This window comes from Monomorium pharaonis, chromosome 8, assembly GCF_013373865.1.
Source record: "Monomorium pharaonis isolate MP-MQ-018 chromosome 8, ASM1337386v2, whole genome shotgun sequence".
Lineage (NCBI taxonomy): Eukaryota > Metazoa > Arthropoda > Insecta > Hymenoptera > Formicidae > Monomorium > Monomorium pharaonis.
In genome coordinates this window covers 14105522-14127431 of record NC_050474.1, presented here as the reverse complement: position 1 = coordinate 14127431, position 21910 = coordinate 14105522, and the positions used below count along the sequence as shown (strand labels likewise).

The 21910-nt window shown below is 36.2% G+C and overlaps 1 protein-coding gene and 1 long non-coding RNA gene across 5 annotated transcripts in view; both read right to left on the bottom strand.

Moving 5' to 3' along the window:
- LOC105836806 (Bardet-Biedl syndrome 4 protein homolog) overlaps positions 1-21910 on the bottom strand; it is a 222488-nt gene that overhangs the window by 192694 nt on the left and 7884 nt on the right. The window lies entirely within an intron of this gene.
- On the bottom strand, positions 3137-11518 carry LOC105833304. 3 transcript variants are annotated; one of them, XR_004964507.1, is made up of 5 exons: positions 8226-11518; positions 7674-7838; positions 7368-7472; positions 5107-7253; positions 3137-4970 (listed from the first exon to the last, which is right to left on the bottom strand). It is a non-coding gene; the product is annotated as an uncharacterized LOC105833304 (long non-coding RNA). The 3 variants fall into 3 exon arrangements; XR_004964508.1 differs by having other exon boundaries at positions 7674-7830; XR_004964506.1 differs by having other exon boundaries at positions 7674-11518.

Here is a 21910-nt window from a genome sequence, read left to right as displayed (position 1 = left end):
CTTACCTCCGCCAACGGAGCAGGTCATTAGATCGTTCCGCTGCTTGGCGCACGCCGGCATTCTGCCTGACTACCACTCGACTCCGCGCCGCGACCGCGAGCTAAGGTGCTGCGCATTAGCGCGCTCCCGTCCGACCAACGTCGCTAGAAGTAAGCTGTATAAAGTGTATATATCCCCGTAGGTTAAGTAATGCGCCTAGGATAAGATCTCACGTAGTATAAGGCTTAGATGTAACAAAAGAGCTCTAATAAAGAATTATTAACTTGATATCGGCGTACGCAAGTTGGTTTCCTCCCTTCTCCCGAATTCTGGCACCCGGCGAGTCTGTCCGAGGCGTTCGGGAAAGGTGGACCGTTACAGTTCATTGCTGTACGATTTTTTTTGAACGAGTTATTGAGATGTAAAAAAAAGGTCATTTTGACTTTCCTTGCTTGTTACTCGTGAACAGATCAACGTACAGCGCTCAGCAAAAAAGCGTTGGAAAGCTGAAAGTTTGCACTTTTGAGTGCTGTTATTATTTTTTTCACAGATATATTTTTTCTAACAACAAATTGCGTTCAAAGATTACATAAAAAATTGCATATTTTACGGTTTTCATTTAGTTCAATGTACTGTTGTGAAGAAAGATTCAATCATATCGTTAAAACAAAGTTTTATAGTACGATTACTCCCCAATAATAAACACTAACGTTTATGGAATAAAACATTTTTATTCCACGTGTTTATCATTCTTGGAATTGCTGAAATTGCTTACGTTTTTTCAACAATTTTTCTACACTCTTTTGATCAAGATACAAAGTCAATTTTACATTTTTTTTCTAATAACACTTAATGCCGGCATTAGCATTATTTAATGTGCACCACGTGGAGGTTGTCGATTGGATTTTGCCCATCGAGTGCTGTGTGTGTGTGTGTGTGTGTGTGTGTGTGTGTGTGTGTGTGTGCGTGCGTGCGTGCGTGCGTGCGTGCGTGCGTGCGTGCGTGCGTGCGTGCGTGCGTGCGTACGTGCGTGCGTGTGTGTGTATGTGTGAAGAGGCGTGTTATATGCGTGTATATTCAATATTGTGTATTACTTCCTCTCTGATCAATTACTGCTTGTAAATGTTCTCGCATGTTTATGCACTTCTTAATAAAGTCCTGCGGAATTTCGTGCCAAATTTGTCTAAGCGCTTCTCCCAACTCACTTATATTTCGTGGCTGTTCCTCGCGACTTCTTAAACGTCGTTTCATCTCGTCCCAAACGTGTTCATTGGATTTAAGTCTGAACTATTGGCGGTATGATTTAGCAATGTAATATTGTGTTGCTCAAGAAAGCGTCTAGTTACATTTGCCGTATGAGGACGAGCATTGTCCTGCATAAACACAAAATTCGGATGCGATAAACGTAGAGGCAATATGTGAGGTCGAAGAATTTCATTTATGTATCGAACACTTGTGATTGCAGAAGATGGCAGGATCACTAATTCAGTTCGTTCTGTCTTTGAAATATACCCCCACACCATCATAGAACCATCATTATGGGCTCGTACTGGCATAACGCAGCGCCGATCATAGCGTTCATTGCTGTAAAGACAGAAACGCGATTCATCGGAAAGTACACATTTTTCCATTTTCTCGTAGTCCAATTTATGTGATTGCGTGCAAATTGAAGACAAATCTAACGATGTCTAAGGGTAAGACTCGACACTCGCGCACGAGAACGAGAACGAAAGTTCTCTTAAACGATTACAAATCGTTTGTTCAGATATGTTATGTAAATGAAATTCATTGCGAATATTCTTTGCAGTTATTGTCCGTTTTTGCAAAACGTGGCGAACAATTTTTTGATCTTGTCTGACAGTAGTTATTCGACCACGACCACTTCGCGTCTCGTATAACGTCCTGTCTCTTGATATCGTGACCAAACTTTGACTCACTACAGAGATAGACACAACACGGTACGCTTCATGACGCACGCGAAAACCTTCAAGAAGTGCGATTATATGTGCAGCTTCTGTTGCGGGCAAATGTCTACGCAGCATTTTGAAAATTTCGTATACGAGCTCAATACACTACGAGAGTCGTCTGTGTACTGAATATTTATTTCAAAGTCTCTTTGTACGTAAACATTACTTGTAAACATTATGGCATTTATGTGAGTAGGTGCGTACTCGTAATGTTTACATGTAATGTTTACGAAGCTTTAAAACAAATGTTTAACACACAGACGATTCTCGTAGAGCATTGAGCTTGTATACAAAATGTTCAAAATGCCGCGTAGACATTTGAACGCATTTGAAACGATATAAAACGATATTTAAGAAGTCGCAAGGAACAGCCGCAAACGCGCGCGTGACAAATCACGGGATCTTTACATTTGCTGTGAAACACATTAACACACACACACACACACGCGCGCGCGCGCAATGTGCATGATCCGACCGGCATTCTCCACGTGGTGCACATTGGATAACGCTAATGCCGGCAATAAGCGTCATTTAAAAAATATATATAAGGTTGACTTTGTAACTTGATCAAAAGAGTGTAGAAAGCTTGTTGAAAAAACGTTGTAAGCAATTCCAAGAATTAAGAGACACGGTAGTTGCTCGCGCCAAGTGAGAGCGCAGCGCGAGACCGACCGTGTTCTTTACGCGAGTACGCAACTTGCGAGCACCCGAGATTATCAGATCTCAGAAACGGCTAAACCGATCGAGTTTTAACTATAGGCTCAACGAAAGCTGGAGGTCAATTTACATTAGGAAACTGTTTTTATTTTTCCTCTACATGTGCATCCTATGAGTGGAGATATCGTGACCCAAAGTCTGAAACGTCGTCGTCATTATTGTCGTCAACCTTGTCGATATCTCTGTGGGTTCCGGCATGAGGGACAAAATCCGCTCGCGCATCCGCTACCAAGTGGCGTTCTTATCGTCACTATAGACCTTTTAATAAGAATCTGGCCAAGGAAAATCTGATTTTGGAATGTTTTGATTGGACCGACATTTTTTCTCTGATCTAAGAGGAGGCAGCTTCAGCGCAAGCGTATGATTATGAAACACTAACCTCAGAAACATTGATAAAATATCGATTCGAATAATATTCGAATATTATTCGTGCAAATTTCATTCTTTTAAAACTGCAACCAATTTTTTAAATATTTTTATTAATAACATTATTTTTTAATATCTAGTGTACAATGTATAACGTGTAAATAGTAGCGAAAGACAAGTGTAACGTAAAAAGTTTAACCATTCGATGATTAAGTAGAAAATTAAATAAAATTTTCACAATTTGTGTTATTTTATTGCACTATGCATTGCCATCGATTTGTCGTATTTACGTTTAATAATCTTTTTTTCTGTTTGCGGTCCTCATTCTATAAATTGCATATCTATTTGCTATTTTTCTATATAAATTATGACAGAACAAAATATAACTATTGCTTAAAATATTTCAAAATTTATCAACTAAAAGGTTGTTATAACCGCTATTGTTATTGCATGTAGATTTTTGATGCTGCCTAAATATATACTCCATTTTTTTAAATAATTCAAATGCTTCATTGTTTACAAAAAAAAGAGTATTGTCTTTATAACTTCGCAATCAAACTCATCTCGCATGTTTTGACAAATTTCGATGTGTGGAACCTACACTTTGAATGCAATGCTGACATAGTTTAGTATTTTTTAAATGCTTGTTACAATGTATTCTGCGATACTATATAAAAAATTACTTTCTATAGAGTTCAATTCTTTTATAAAGTTTAATTCTTTCTGAGCTGCAGGCTCAGACGGAAAGATCTGCAGGTACGACAGATCAGCATTTCATTCATTACTAGAGCCCGGATTAAAGTTCTGAAATCGCGTCGACCGTAGCTAGCTCTTCCCACTTTACGCGTTCGAGTCGGAGAGGAGCGGGCGGAAGCGCGTGATGGTGGGGAGCGATGGTGCGCTCCCGCCTACGGTCGAAGTAGGGAGAGCCGTGAGGAACGTACTACGGTCGACTCAGATTTGCCCAACGGCCGTTGGAAAATCCGGGCTATATTTATTACGAAACTCAGATTTATGTTCGCCAATTACATCTAATAAACCTGTTACATATTGCGCATCGTCTTCTTTGTAATTACCTCGAGAAACTGAACGCATATACAAAGAAATGGCAATTAATTTAAGATTATTCTTAAATTGTAAAGCATTTAAAGTAACATTTTTGATTCGAAAAACAGAAAAAAGATTCTCTACACAGTCTGGCATAAGTCTACCTATCAATAAGAATTGAAATTTTCTTTCACGAAAGAGATAATCTGCCAATTCTAAAATAGATTTAGTTAAAATAATCACTCTTTTTTGAACAGGTTAAAATCTCCTTTGTTACCATCATGAAGATTAGTAAATATGTCTATAACTTTATTTAAAAAAGAAACAGTATTTTTATATTTCGCCAAATCTTTTGTACTCAAAGAAATGCTGCAGTGCTTTAAAGTCATAACCGTATAACATTTTACTATTATTTTGATAAAAAATGCTGTAGTAATGTATTCTGGTGCTGAATTTTCATCGGCTAAAAGCTCCAAAGCAGTGCTCACTCAATAAATTTTTCATTTTATTGACACGCATTTTAGCAAAATTATTATTAGTATCGATATCGCTTATACTTAATTTGGCGTTAATAAAAACTGAAATTCTTTTTGCGTTAAAATTAATTCTTCGAAATGTTTTGCTTGTATTATATTTGTTGTGCAAATTATATTTACGTACAATATTTTTAAGTATCATGAGGAACTTATTTAGAAGACATGCTTTCAAATTTTTAGTAGGTGCGGTACATCCGCGATAACATACAAATTATGATTAATGTCACATAGATGTGTGATGTAATTTACTATTCTGGGATGTCTTCCTGCTGTTATCCCTAATGTTTTCTACAAAGCCTGATTGCCAGATCCCATATCGGAAGTAATCAAATTTACGGTGAGATCAATTGATTTGGCTCTGTGAAGTATGTCAAATATTATTGGTTGTAATACAACGCCGTTAAACCCATCACTCGTAAAATAGTATCCGATAATTTGTTTCCAATGATATGCAATACCGCATAACATAAATACTATTGCGTGTGATGCTATACCTGTGTGTCCTGGCAAAGTTACATTACCAATGTAACTTTGAGAGGAATTATCGAAAATATTCCCTGATGAAATGCTGATTTCATCGAATACTAGACAATATTCTTTATCAATTTTGTTTCAATTTGATACCTTCAGTTTAAAAAATTTGAATATTGTCTGAAATTCCGCTTTCAAATTTAAAATTTTCCAATTTTCTTTTCAATGTTTGAAGTCCTGGCAAAGGAAATTTCTGGCGACGGAGTTCTTCATAATCGGTAATGCCACAAGAAAATCTTAATCAAAGTGCTTTTATAATTGTTTCGTTGGTCCACTTCTGTACTCTTCTATTGTTTTTTTAAAGCTGTTAATTTGATCGTTAGTGAAGTTTCTTGTAGCTTGTTTAACAGAGCTGCATTAATATTGTTGCGCTTGAACGCTTCCGCGACACCTTCACTTCCATACGTGAGCGCGGCGGAATAAAAACACGCTTTTGGCAAACAAGGAACTTTATTAAAACTGCGAACACGTTTACAAATATTCAGAATACGTCCACACGAGACGACGTCTCTAGAACAACAACCATTCATTTGTTTACAACTCCTCGGCAACGCTGTTTACTCTAAGCTCAGCTGACCGAGGCAATCGATACTATTGATTTTTCCGGAGCGCAGACTAAGGTTGAAATCACATGGTGCGGAATAGAGCTGCGGAATAAAACGTGCGTCATAGACGCAGCCAATCAGAGCTTTGCCGCAGTGTCTATAACCTTTTTTGCAAGCGTTCGCGTCATTGGCGTCGTTGCGTCATAGCGTCATAGAATTCGTTGCAATTGTAGCCATAACCAAGTAACAGTTGAATGAATTATTTTTGAGACAGTATTTGGTGCGACTCGAAAAGCATATCCAATAGACTTCATGCTATCTCCACTTGCTAAATACCTTAAGCATATTTGCAGTCTTGTGTATGAAGCAATTGGTTCTCTAATATTTAATTGTTTTTCAATTCCGGGACCTACTATTAATAGTAGATCTTCAAAGATGCTAACATCCATTCTTAAATAATTAAAATATAGAGAAGGATCTGTCATTCGTAACATATTAACTAAATTGTCACTATCTCCTTGAGAGAAACGCTGCTCAATTGAATAAATAGGCCTGACCCACATCCTTCTCTTGGATTTCTGCTTTGACAATTTTGTATATAATAGCCATAATTTTACTAAAGCAAATCTGATTTTTTCCTTTTGATACCGGAGCATTGGAGTTCTTCTCATGTATACTCTCATTAAAACTTTAATAGACTCTTGAATCATCACTATTTTATTTTCCATATTCATAACCTTTACTATTTTCTGACAAAAACAAAGTTTTAGCAAAAAAGGTTAACAATATTGCATGGTGTACGACCAAGGCTACATCACGCATCACGCATTCCGCAAATCTTTGACCGGCCTGTTCACATAGTGCAGAAAAAATGACCAAGAATGCGTCAATGCAGTTCAAAAATTTAAAAATATTATTTTCAACTTTTTAATATTCAATACAAAATTTCATATAATATTATATTAATGATTATTATTGCTATTACAAATATTACATTTTATAAAAACGTTTGATTTATTTTAAAAGTTGTATTACATCTATAATTTTCATTCCGGATGCATCATTGCCCGTCTATGACGCACCATGGGAACAGGCCGGTCAAACATTTGCGGAACAGAAAATGCGGAATAGCTCGGTTGCTTCTATGACGCACTTTCTATTCCGCAGCTCTATTCCGCACCATGTGATTTCAGCCTAAAGCTCGCGCTCACGTGCACGAGAACACACTCGCAACAATATTTTGTTTTATTTTCAATTTTAATGCCTTTAAGTCACGTCGTGCAATAAGCACGCATTTTTTATATTTTACTACTTTGACATTCTGATTTTTAATTATACGTGCTTGCCCACATATAATTTGTTTGCTTTTTTATTATACGTGACATGTTTTTAAGTTCTCTATTATCCTTTTTACGTTCAGCACTTTCCAATTGTAGTTCATCCTCATCATTGCAATTATTACTTTCTTTTTCATTTTCGACCTTTTCACTTTGCACTCATGACAAATCATTCGTAACACAACCCACGTCATTTAGTGAAGCATTGATGTTTTCATGGTAACTTTTCTGAAATTAGATATTTAAAATTTACCACTATTAATTTACAATTTTTACATAAACTTATAATGCTTTTGCTAAATTCACAATTGCTTTTCTTCTATTTTAATTTTTAGAACTTACAATCATCTTTGCTTCGCTTCTAAATATTGTCAGCACAGCATTTACTTTCAGCTTTCTTTTTCCGTCAGCTCGTTTATTTTCCTACATATTGTGTGAGCAATGAACCTGCAATAATAAATAGTGAATAAAAATATTAAAAATAATAAATTTAAGACATAAAAATTATAAACTTAAGACATAAATAGTTACTATTAATGACTTGCTATAATTTTGTAATAATTTCTAAGCATAAGTATGTTGTTTATATGTCAATTTGTGCGAAAAAAAATTTTCTACACATAATTGTATAAATAATCCTGAACATACTTCACACAGAAATGATCCGGCTGTAGGTGTTTAGTCTTCTTTGCTAACATTTGCTGCCCATTGAGCATGCCGAGTCGGATCTCGGGGGAAAATTTTCATAATAAATCCTTTATTATTGAAATTTGTACAGTCAGGAGCTGTACAAGCAGTCATGTTGCTGAAATACTCAATAATTTAATAAATGATATATAAACAATAATAAATCTGTAAAAACATTTATTATTAGATAAACTATTATTAGTTTATTTAATTTTGCTCTATCAAGTTTTGGTTACAAATAATTCTTAGTTACAGATGTTACAGTAAGTTTAACATAGACTACGTTTTCACGCACTGCTTTAGTAACAACCATAGTGAACTCTTCTATCCGATTAGTGTTTTATTTTAGATCTAAAAATATACTCTAATTAAATACAAGAGTTCTACTAATTACGGTTGTTATTAAACCAGTGTAAGCAAACGGTGCTTGTAAATGTAGTCTTAAAAGTAAGGTTATATTAATTAATTAAGTTTAAAGATATTTTATAATAGTGTGACATTAAAAGTACTTACCTAATAATCTCAATCTAAAAATTATCTTGTAGAAAATATTATTATTAAGAATATTTTGCTTTTATTATTTTCTTTTTATCACAGTACGATCACATACAGTACGAATTGCTGAGAAAAGCTGATGCAACTGATACTTGACGACATCACGTAATATTACTACGCCATTAAAGAAAAAAATGGCGGACCAATCACAATGCTTCAAATCAAGATATTGATATGCTTTCCAGAAATACACAATGTAACACAGTGTCCACTAGGGTGAGTGAGACACACTCTAATATGTTCTTTCTCACACTAATGGACACTGTGTTACATTGTGTCCTTCTGGAAAGCACACGATATGTATGATGGCTAGACTCTTATTGTTAGTGTGCTTTCTTGCAAGACACAGTGTAACACAGTGTCCACTAATGTGAGTGAGACACACTGATATGTTCTTTCTCACACTAATGGACACTGTGTTACACTGTGTCTTGCTGGAAAGCACACTTATTAAAGGGTCTCTACATTATAGCACTGTGTATAATGTCACGTAGGTCGCCAGTGGCTCGCTCGCGCCACGCGTCAGCTTGCGTGTAATTTTTTTTGTATGGGTATTTAGTGTTCATCAGCCTCCACGTATTTATGGCTATGTAGATACTCCTTCTCGTTGATTTCGTTTGAAGGCTGTATTATCAGGTTTATATCATTTTGCCCGTTTACTTGATAAAAAGCCATAGTATTTTCAAGGTCTCTAACTTGAGTTGCCTCGGCCACATCTCTATATCGTAGGGGTATCTTTCCTTGATGGTTGTTAACTGTCTATACATATTGTTTCTGAGATCGTCATATTTACTACATTGGAAAGCCACGTGTTGGATGTTCTATTTTCGGCTCCACAGTCGCACCTTGGGTTTTTTGTATATTCTTGCCTACTCAGAGATTCATTTAAATTGTAATGGTTGACTCTCAACCTATTTATCATATTGATGAAGCCTCTCTCTTCCTTGATTTTATTGAACCAGGGTTTAGCACTTTCTTCGTAATACACTTCTTGAAATACAGCTTACCTTTGTAGTTAGCTTCCGAGATGATTTTTTCTTTTGTTTTGTTGGTCATATTCATCCTATTTACATTTTTCCAGTCGTTTTCTGGAATTTTTATTCTTGTATCCGTTTTTTCCTTTGTAGCTTCTTTTGCTAGACTGTCTGCAAACTCATTTCCTTTTATACCTTTGTGGCTAGGTATCCAGCCAATGATAACCTGATATTTCTCCCGTCTTCTCTATACTTTTGTATCTTTTCTTTAAGTTTTACTGCGTATTCGTGTTTATGACCGTTAAGAAGGTTGGCTAGTTCTTCACAAGCGCTATGTGAATCTGACAGAATAAGTAGGTCCTTTTTGATTTCTAAGTCTATGGCCATAGAACTTTTTCTATGGCCAGCATCTCTGCTGTGTATATTGAACAGTGGTCATATATGCTTATTGTATACACAGTTTCCATGTTATCTAGTACTATGGCCACCCCCGTGCTTTTTCCATTTTCCTTTTTAGAACCGACCGTAAATATAATCTGAAAGTTTTGATTCAGGTTGTATTTGTTTTTAAATTTGTTCATGATGGTATCATCCGACATATCAGTGGTCTTCTTTTTCTTCTTTCCTATTTCAAGATCTATTATTGTCTTGTTAGTTAGAGCCCAGTAGTCACAATCAAAGATTGGGAGGTGTCTTTTTTCCTGAAATTTATCCTTATGATTCTTGACTTCTCCCACTATCCAAGAATAAAAATCTTTTTTTGGTTATAGTTCTAAATCTATTTCTGGCGATGATTATGTATAGTCTATTGAGTAAGTTTTTTAAGTCTCTGTTTTGGTAATTACATATTTTAGTATAGTAATTTCTTGCTAGAAGTTCTGCCCTCTCTACCATTTATATTAATTTAGATTCAGCCAGCATTACATTTATGGGAGTACTGTTCCTATATCTCATGGCAATTCTTAATGCTTTATTCTGTAACTTTTCTATTTTTCTATCTTTCTGTAGTCTGGGGTATACAATATTTATTGCATATTCCATGGTAGCTCTTACATAACTCTTATATATTATTAGTGCCGTATTTACATCCATACCCCAATTTACTCTATTCACGTATCTCATTCTTTGGATTACTTTATTGGTCTTCCTTTAAATTTCCAATAGATAGTCTTCAAAGTTTAGCTCTTCATCGAATGTTACGGCCAGGAATTTGAATATTCTAGTATTTCTAATTCTCAAGTTACTTATTTTTATGCTTATTTGCTTACGTTTCTTTCTCTTGTTGTTAAATAGCATAAAATTAGTTTTAGCAGATTCTAAGTTCAAGCCTACTTGTTTTAGATTTTCATTTAAAGTATCAATAGCTTTCTCTATTCTTTTTTGATATTTTATTAGATCGTCGTTGCTATATGTAATTGCAATATCATCAGCATATTGTAGTACTTGTATTTCTTTGTTAAGGTTTCTTGTTATATTTGCAGTGTAGATGTTGTAAAGGATGGGGCTTAGAACGCCTCCTTGCGGGAGTCCTTTGTTGATTGTTCTTTCTATGGTTTCTTTTGCATCTATAATAAATTTTGTCCGTCTTTCTATCATCCATTTCATAATGAATTTTCTTATTTTCTTGGGGCACTCTTTCTCCAATAATATCTTATTTAGTATGTGGGCCTTAACGTTATCATATGCAGATCTTATATCAAGGAAAACTACTATAGTATTTGTATCTCTTTCTTTAGCCAATTGTAAGTGTGCTATTAGTTTCGTCAGGTCGTCTATGCATGATCTTCGCTTTCTGAAACCATTTTGCGTTTCGTTCATCCATTTATTTCTTTCGGCAATCCATATCAACTTTTCATTTATCATTTTTTCAAGTAATTTTAACCCTCTGCTTACACACCTTATTTTTCTCCCGATTCCTACGCACAGGGGTTACGCTAACCTCAAAATTTTGTTGACTTATATCTCCAAATGTATTTAATCAATTTTAACTTTTTTTTTATCAAAAGGAAAAAATCTCAGAATTATAATGGTCTTGGCTGAAAAGTCGAAAACATTAAAAGAAACGCGATTTTTTGAAAAAAATGAGAAAGGAACAAAAAAATTTTGTAAAAATTTGCCTTTTTTTCAAACGCCGGTATTTATTAAAAAAAAATAGATAAAGTAATTAAAATGATGATCAGTGGGAAAAGGAAGAGTTGTACTTTAAGAATCTATCGTCTTTTTTTATTCTGTTAAAAAAATATATTTATTTCGTAATGTGAATTTAGTAAAAAATGAATGCAATTCGAACACAATAGTAAAAGAAAATAGTAATACTTATTTTAAAAATATAGTTATGAATACACAAAAACATAATTATTAATACAAAAAATATTTATTACAAAAAATTTTATTTGTTATAGAAAAAAATTTTAATTTGTAATACTACAATTGCAGTATATTTTTGCAAAGTAATCGCGACATTGGTAATATATATAAGTACTGTATGCGTAAATGATACGTAATGAACAAAAAAATAACTTTTACTTACTCTTCGGAACTTTTCCACTTTTTGTTACGTTCCCTACACACGGGGTAACTGTAACCTCAACACACACTTTCGGTGCTCCTACTTCTGTTGTTTTCAGAACACTGACAACGCCCAAAAAGGAATAAGTAGAGCACAGTTCAACCCCTCCCCCCCCAGTCGCAGCGTTTCCTAAATACTGTAACGCTTTCCGCGCCGCGCACTTGCACACGCTTGCACAGCACACGCTTGCACAGCACACGCTCGCGCACTCCCGAGCACTCGCCCGCGCACGAAATAAAGCAACACGTTTTATTTAAGAAAGCGGTTTATTTAAAGCACAAGAAAACGGTAACTCTTAGCTTGACAGCTCAAAGCCGAAAACCAAACAACAAAACCAAACAACGAAACAACTTCAAAACGAAGCGACATCCGTCAGCTGACGAGGGAAATCGATATATTGATTTTTTTGAATAAAGCTCGCGTTCACACACGCGAGTTCGCACGTAACACTTCCCCTCCTCTTCAAAATTGTCGTCTCGACAATTGAGGAACCCTCTCCGAAGAAAGCTCAGCTCGTAGTCCCAGATTTCCTGATGCTTCCTGCTCTTCCTCAGCTGGTGCCAAGAGTTTCCGAGCTGCATCCAACTCGAACTTTTCTTTACTCCCGAATATTCTGTCACCTTCTTTCAGGAAGTGGAAGGCTTTCCGAACGGTGACTACCATTCCGCAGAGTTTCTCGCTGAGATCTTGTTGCCAAAATTGCACGCGTTTCTCTTCCTCTTGAAGAGTCTTGCGCCTTTCTCTCTTGCTCTTTGGACAAGGGGAGAGGGAATAAACTACGTGAACCCCTTCAGTCCCAAAGGACTCCCAAGTCCCCGTTTCGGCATTTGCCTTTCGTCTCACGGAAAAACCACGCTCAAAAACCGTGAGCGAGACGGACTTCAATTTTAAATCTCCAAGAAATCAAATGTTTTGAGTCGCTCCTCGAACGGACATACAACTGTTTGTATCCAAAATTAATTAATTCTGAAAACGAAACATTTCAAAAGTAGAATCAAAACATTAACATTAAAACTAGTTCCCCTTTTGTAAGTGTGTGAATGTGTGCGGATGTAAGAACGTGTAAGGGTTTAGGTTCCGACTGCTCTACACGACTATTTTCTTTTCAAGAAAGGAGCTAACCTGTCTGCATAAACAACTTTTTTCCTATGCCTCGGCGATCTACGGATACAGAAAACAACATCACTCATTTTTTTAACAATCAAATAGGGTCCTTCCCAATCATTTTGAAGCTTAGGAGCTCTTCCGAGCTTCCTTCGAGGTTTAAATAACCAAACTTTCTGTAGTTAAATAACCAAACCCTTCTTAAAAAAGAAGTTCCCTTTTGAAGAAAGTTTTCCGATCATACCAGGCTTTCATCCGAAAAGACATAATCTCCATAAGATTCCTAGCTCCTGCACGAATTTTCTTTAAACTTTCTTTTAAACTATCTATGTACTTGTCAACAGTCCTAAATTCTATATTCGGAAGATTTCCTATTGATAAATAAAGTGGTAATCTTAGAATTAAACCTTACCCAAATAAAGCTCTGCCGGAATTACTCCGGTAAACTCATGCCTCGAAGATCTATACGCCAAAAGGAACATAGGAATCTAACGATCCCAATCTCTTTGACTTTCCGAAATATATTTGGCAAGGTAATTGATGATCGTATGATGTTGACGCTCAACTTGACCATCGGACTAAGGATGTAAAGCCGTGGTTCTCGTTTTTCTAATTCCAATAAGAATCATCAACTCCCTAAATAACTTTGACTCAAAATTTCTTCCTTGATCCGTATGGAGCTCCTGAGGAACCCCATGACAAAAAATTACTTCATTAACAAAAACTTCAGCTACCGTTTTAGCTCTCATGTTTCTAAGAGGAAAAGCTTCTACCCATTTTGTAAAACAGTCCACCGCAACAAAAAAAATCTATTACCAGAAGAAGATTTAGGAAGTGGACCCAGAATGTCCATCTGTAATCTTTCGAAAGGTGAACCCACATTGTAAATTTGTAAAGGGGATTTTCCTTTACCTGAAGGACTTTTTTTCGAAATGCAAAACTCACAAGTTTTACACAAGTTCTCAACATTTTGTTTGCAAGTAGCTTAATAAAAACGCCTGCGGATTTTTTTCAAAGTCTTATTTACTCCAAAATAACCACTAAAAGCTTCATCATGAGCCTTCTTAAGAATTTCCTTAATTCGTTTACGTGGGACAATTAATTGAAATATTCTCGATTTCAAATTAGGTGCATCCCATCTTTTATATAAAACTCCATCTTTAAGGACTAAGGCTTCCCAATAAGACCAATAAAGCTGAGCTGAAACGTCTTCTGGGACTAACTCCGTACTAGAAGGACGTACTCCCATTTTTTTGCTCTGCAAGATCAAAGAAATACTAGGATCTTCCATTTGATCCCTATGCCATTCCTCAAGAGTTTCCTTAGTTAAAATAATCCTAGCTACAATATTTACCGTTTCTTCAGCAAATTTTTTCTCAACCTTCTCACAATAAATACAGCTTTCGGCTTCACACTCTCGTCTGAGGAAACTCTTGAGAGGCCATCAGCATTTTTATGAACTATCCCTTTGCGATGCACTACCTCAAAATTATACTCCTGAAGTTTCTCAAGCCAACGAGATAATGGCCCCTCAAGGTCTCTAAACGACATCAACTAAGGGAAATACGATCCGTCCGATAATAAATTTCCGACCTAACAAATAATGACGAAAAGATTTTAAAGAGTCCACTATAGCCAAAAGTTCTCGACGAGTGATGCAATAGTTCTTCTCGGCTTTACTGAAAACACAGCTGAAATAAGCTATAACATTTTCCTTACCGTCCTGTCTCTGGGAAAGGATTGAACCTATACCGATTTTTGACGCGTCGGTGTCCAAAATGAATTCCCCCTCCCCCTTAGAAAAAAGAGAGAATAGGTGAAGAAGACAAAACTAGTTTTAGTTTCTCAAAAGCAGCTTGACATTTCTCATCCCAAGTAAATTAACCTGTTTTTCCGTAAGAACAAAGAGAGGTTTTGCTAAAGAAGAAAATCCTTTAACGTATCTCCGATAATAGGAACAAAAACCCAAAAAGCTTGGCAATTGTTTCTTATTACGAGGAACTGACCAATCTCTAACCGTCGAAATCTTCTCAGGATCAGTAGAAACACCTTCCGCTGAAATTACATGGCCCAAATATTTTATCTTTCTACCAAAGAAAACACACTTCTTCGGATTAACTTTAAGATTCGACAATTTCAGCCTCTGAAACACCAAACGTAAATTCTTTAACATTTCATTAAAATCTTTTCCGAATATAATAACGTCATCTAAATAAACTAAACAGATTTTATTTAAAATTTCTTCAAGAACCTTCTCCATCATTTGCTCAAAAGTTGCAGGAGCGTTACATAACCCAAAAGGCATCACAGTAAATTGCCAAAGACCTCTTTTTATGGAAAACACCGTCTTCTCCTCATCTTCCTCGCGAATTTTAATTTGCCAATACCCACTTTTAAGATCGAGTGTCGTAAACCAACTATTTCTAGATAATTGATCTAAAATATCGTCAATCCTAGGAAGAGGAAAACAATCTTTTACCGTGACGGAATTCAATTTACGATAATCAACGCAGAATCTTATTGACCCCTCTTTTTTCCTAACCAGAATCGCTGGAGAAACTCACGGACTATGTGACTCTTCTATTACTCCTTGTTTCTTCATTTCTTCTAAAATTTCGTTCACTTTCGTTCTTAAAAGGAGTGGGACACGATGAGGAACCTGCTTAATGGGAAGAGAGCATTCTACATCGATTTCATGAGCAACAACATCATAATTTCCAGATACAATGTCTTCCGTAAAAAACATTTTCATATTCCTTTAATAAATCAATAAAAAATTCCTTTTGCTTCTCATCCAAATTTTCTAAATTTTCCCTATGGATCCTCTTCAAAATTTCAGAAATTTCCCATGAAAAATTCCCTATTCGACCACAATTCAAAATTTTTTTTTCCGGATTTTCCTAAACAAAAAATTTTTTCAAGAATTGATCTTAAATTCACCATTCCCAAGAAATCTGCACCCAACAAACAATCGTCATTCATTTCGACTGCAAACAATGAAACTTCTTCCAAAATTTTTTCTAACTGATCTTTCATACAGACCCTAAATAAAATTGGAACTTTCTCCCCAATAGAAGATAACGCAAACAACTATTTTCCTCAAGAATTTTCTTCTTTCCCTTCTCAACAAAGGGCATAGCGGAATAAGCAGGTGAAATCTGCCCCCGTACTAATCGAGCTCAAATTAATATCATTAGTTGGCACCCTTGAGATGTAAAAAATTAGCCCAAAAATTAGCTACAAAATTGCATCTTTAGGGAATTTATGGAGGGGGAAAGAAAAATAAAAAAAGTGATTTTGTTCGAAAATGGTTGGACCGATTTTAATGAAAAAAATATATGTTGTAAACATTGTTTAGACAAGTTTAAGAAAATTTTAAGTAATTTTTGTGGTTAAAGAAAACGTGATGAAAAAATTTTTGAATTTTTATGAATTTTTTGGGGGGTGATAATTCTGAGATACCACTTTTATATTTTCACAAAAACATTTCTAGATTTTCTTCTTTAACACAGATTTTTTTCAAATCAATCGGAGTGGTGGAACATGGTTAAAAATAATAATTTACACCGCGTCGTTGTGCCGCGCAGCGCCGGCTGGGCGACCGGGCCGCAGCGCACGGCGATTGTTGTCATGTTGAACTTACATACTAGTTGCAGTGTTGCAATGTTTAATTGCCAAGAAAAATTATGATATAATAATATAAAATATAATATATTTATTATAATAAGTACCGCTGCGCGGCACAACGACGCGGTGTAAATTATTATTTTTAACCATGTTCCACCACTCCGATTGATTTGAAAAAATATGTGTTAAAGAAGAAAATCTAGAGATGTTTTTATGAAAATATAAAAGTGGTATCTCAGAACTATCACCCCCCAAAAAATTCATAAAGAATTCAAAAAATTTTTTATCGGGTTTTTTTAACCACAAAAATTACTTAAAATTTTCTTTAACTTGCCTAAACGATGTTTACAACATATATTTTTTTCATTAAAATCGGTCCAATCATTTTCGGAAAAAACCGCTTTCTTTATTTTCCTTTCCCCCTCCATAACTCCCCCAAAAATGCAATTTTGTATCTAATATTTGGGGAAGTTTTACATCTTAAGGGTGCCAACTAATGATATTAATTTGAGCTCGATTAGTGCGGGGGCAAATTTCATCTGCTTATTCCGCTATGCCCTTTACTATTTATCAAAGAAACGTCGGAGCTCGTGTCAATTCTAAATAAACAATCTTTGCCGTCTGCTTTCCCTTTAAAACAAAAATCTCTAAAATTTCATTTAACTTTACTAACACATGTTTCCCTTCCCAAATTTTCCGGAGTATTATTTACACGAGCCGAACTCACCCCGGCGAGATCGACTACTCCGCATTTCCCTAGGTTCCTGGACACTCAAAACGGAAATGATCCTCCTTCCCGCATGATCAACATTCCTTCCCGCTCGTTTTCTTCTTGAAGTTTTCCCCGAAACGCCCGTTTTTTTTTTTCCTAACGAATTTTCTCGTTTTTCCGCATCCCCTCTTTTTTTCCCCACTCGTGCTTAGTTTATCAGAATTTCTCCTCCGTTCCTTAAAGAATCCATTCCGCTTACCAAAATCCCCTTGTATAATTTTAACCGCTTTCGCCTTTCTATCGCGAACTTCAAAAATTTACTCCCTCCAACTGGAGAGTTCTTCTTACCTGTCCGCAAGCGAGGAAACAAATTGCGCACACGCGATTTTATCCCGCATCGCAAAAGGACATTTGGGGTAAGCTAAACGCGCGAGTTTTTCTAACTCCGCCCCATAAGTCGCAAAATCTTCACCGAATTTTTGCTTCCGACTTGTAAAAAGGGAATATGAATTTAAAGAATTCAACCCTTCTCCGAAACGCAATTCCAATTTTAAAATAAACTCTCCAAATTCTAGTCCATTGAAATTTTCCAAGGATTCCAAAACTGAACGCGCCTTCCCTACTCCTAAGACTCGAAACAAGAGCTAACGTCTTCTCCGAATCACTCCACGAATTCGCGTTCGCAATAAAATTAAATTGGAAGAGGAATTCACACAACGAAATCGTTCCGTCGTACGTATCCGGTTTCAGTTTGTACCCGAGCTCTGCATAAGTTTTTCCCCCCGAGAGGTTTGCTGCCCTCCCGCGAGAAAGAGAAAATTATTAGAGGGACTTAGCTGTGTTTTCTGTAGCCGCTCCTGCGCTACGCCTTGGAGATGCTGCACAGTCTCGCGTAGTCGCTGTACCTCTTCATCTCGACGACGCAGCGCCTGCAGGATTTCCGCCTGCTCCTCGCGCATTTGCCAAAATACATCCGAAAAAGCGTGGAACTCCGGCGCGGCTGCACTCGCAGGAAGCCCCGAAACCTCAGCGCGCCTCCTCTTCACTGGCGTGCGTTAAACGCCCCGCCTCCGCCGCTGCCGATCCCGTTCCCGTGTCATCCGACGCGGAACTCATCTCATTGTTAGTATTCCCCTCCGCGGGAACAGACATCAGTAGCTGAGAACGGGTCCTTCTCGGAGAATGCGTTATCGACATGAGAATTACGTTTCTTCTTAACGTAAGGCTCGCTCACTTGTCCGATCCCGGACGAGGCCCTAAAATGTAACGCTTTCCGCGCCGCGCACTCGCACACACTTGCACAGCACACGCTCGCGCACTCCCGAGCACTCGTCCGCGCACAAAATACAGCAGCATGTTTCGTTTAAGAAAGCGGTTTATTTAAAGCATAAGAAAGCGGTAACTCTCGGCTTGACAGCTCAAAACCGAAAACCAAACAACAACAAAACAACTTCAAAACGAAGCGACATTCGGCAGCTGACAAGGGAAATCGATATATTGATTTTTCTAAATAAAGCTCGCGTTCACACACGCCAGCTCGCACGTAACAATACTTTTTTAAGTAGCAGGCATTTCAAAATCGACTAGAGTTACCGTAACCCCATGTGTAGGCAGAGGGTTAATACGCATGACGAAAGAGTTATTGGTCTTACCTTTTTTTTGTTGTTTTTATCTATGGTTGTTTTTCCAATCTCTGTAGAGATAGGCCTCCTCTCATGCATAATTCATAAGGATTACCATTTCTTTTTTAAAGATTTCACTAAGTTTTTTAACCATCTTATATTCGATGCCATCCAATCCAGGACTTGCATTTGGTTTACCCATGCTTAAAGCTCTTTCGAATTCGTCCATTGTGAAGGCTGTATTCATCTTTCCATAGTCTATTTCTCCATCATCTTTTTGTTCCTTTGAAGCTTTAATTTCTTCAGATTTTTCTTTTCCTAAAGGCGCTAGTTAATTGATTTCTTTTAGGATTTCTGCTTTCTGTCTATGTTTTTCCAATTATACCATTCTTGTCTATTCACTCTATTTTTCATCACTTTCATTTTTTTTCATATGTCATGTTGATGAATCTGTTTAATCTTCTTGTGAAATGTATGAAAGACATTTTCTTTTTTCCGTTAATAGTTTTCCTTGCTATTGCTCTATATTTTTTTATCCAGCTTTTCATATCCTTTTTCCTTTTGAATTCTTTACGCGCCTTTTTCCTGTCGTTTGTTACTTTTTCATATTCTTCATCCCACCAGTCAACTGGGTTTTTTGTTTTTTTCCTTTTTTCTTTTCCATTTCTTCTAGAGTCTTCTTTGCATAGTTATGTGGGACATTTTCTGTTTCTTTGTTTTTCATTTTGCGTCCTTTAGAGTTGATGGCTGATTGTCTAACTGCTTTTTTTATAATCTCAATTATTTTCTGGTATCTTTCTTCCATTTGTTGTACCTTACGGTGCAACAAAATGATTTTGCCGTACCTTGCGGTGCGACAAATAATCTTATTGGGTTCGTTGCTGCCTTAGGAATAGGAACTCGTGAAAGGAGGCTTTTGTTGGCAGGGTCCTCAAGTCACCAACACACTTGTTATTAGTAATTAACAAAAGAAGTGTTTATTCTCTTACAATTAGTTACAAGGCAGTTCTTTACACTTGCGATCAGCGAAGGTGCCGTGTCGTTTTACTCAGAGGTGATAAGATACGGCGCGCGGGTCTGAGATAGCGCGCTGTATATTTGCTCGCTCGAGATGCGTTGTGTCTAATGGCAAATTCGGTTGGGTGCACTAGTGCACACTGAGTGCGCCCTCGTTTAGTGCAGTTTAGTTTTTCCCATTCTAAATACAAGGCAACCGAACACAAAACACTGAACGAGGGCGCACTAGTGCACCCAACCGAATTCGCCACAAGTCCCGAACTCTGAGTTCGTATGCTAATCTCGCAGGCCGTATGTATCGGCTTGATTGACTATCACTGATCCCGTGGGCCGCTGTTCGGCAGCGGCTTAAATAGTACCGCGGATTTGGTGTAATAGTGGGGCAATGAGCCCTCCGCATGACCATATATGGTTATAACCGCGCGCATCCAGCGCGCGGGAAATATTTGCGAGCTTAGCAACAATTGCCAAAACGCAAATATGCATTTCCGGTGGCATGGTTGTTGCTAAGCTGAACTTCGCTAAATTCCATGCGATGCCCGGTGCGTTGATCGGTGCGATAGTCGGCCGGCAGCGCACGAGGCATGTTACTTGACACCTCGCGATAAGGAACCTTCCTTGGCGAGCTATTTTAATATCTTTTATATTTTAATTTTAATATTCTATATTATATTATATTATCGGTTATGAGTGCCTCACTCACAACACATTTTTAGTTCCTTGTATGATTCTTCGAGAAGGAGGTGTACTTTTTCTCTTATATATTCCTCGTATTTTATCCAACTAGTTTTCTCGTTCTTATTCTGTTTGTCCTCTTTCTATACTGTTCATATGTTGTCTTTATTTCGAATTATATGGAGTAATGGTCTGATCCCCAGGAGTCTGGTTGCTGGTAATATTCTATGGTGTCAATCAGTTTTTCATAGCAGAATCATAAAGATCTAAGTTTGAGTCTCTTTGGCCTCTTTCTCCTATTCTTGTTTTCGACTCATGGTTTATTATCTACATACCATATTCTTCGAGTTTGTTCCAGAGTCTTTCGCCATTTTTATCAGTGGTGTCGCAGTTCCATATTTTATTATGGCCATTAAAGTTGCCCAGTAAGATTAGATCTTTTTTAAGGATATCTTTTATTAGTTTGTTCCACGTATTCTTATCCGCCGTTTGTTCTGGTCTTATATATAATCCAATTAGGTTTAGGCTCTTTTTCCCTGGTCTTTTGATTTTTATTTCTATTATATCTACACAGTAAAAAAATTTGTGTTAAATTTAACAGATATCGCATATCCAAAACGCGGTCCACAGAAATTTTTCTGTTAATTTAACATATTAAGCATATGATAAATAGCAACATAAATATTATGTTATATTTTAACATAAAAATAATTATAAATTTTATAATTTGACATAATTTTTATGTAACAATTTAATGAGAAAATTATGTCAAAGTAACACATGTAATATGTTACTTTAACGTTATAATAATGTTAATGTAACATATATAAACGTGTAACAATAACATATTATATATGTTATTTTAACACAATCATAATATTACTTTAACACGTTATATATATATATATATATATATATATATATATATATATTAATTTAACATATTATATATGTTAAATAATAATTATTCTGGAAATACTGAAAAAATTTTTTACAATTGTATACATATAAATTGTTCTAGGATCATCGATAAAAATTTTGTGTGTATTATTGGAACCAGTCCAATATTACAATATATGTGAATGCAATCGTACTTGGTTCTCTGTTCTTAGCGAGCCCCTTTTATTCACCCAATAGGTGAATCTTTTTCACAAGAAATGCGCCATCTTAGGGTAGACAGTAAAATCCTCAAAAATGAAATGGTCCTTGTTAAAACTCAATTATAGAATAAATTCAACATTTTTTTCTGTCAATTTTAATAGCTAAATCCTATCACTAATAATAAGGAACATATTTATTGTGTAAAATTAAAAGTACGTGCACATTGTGTTACTTTTACACTT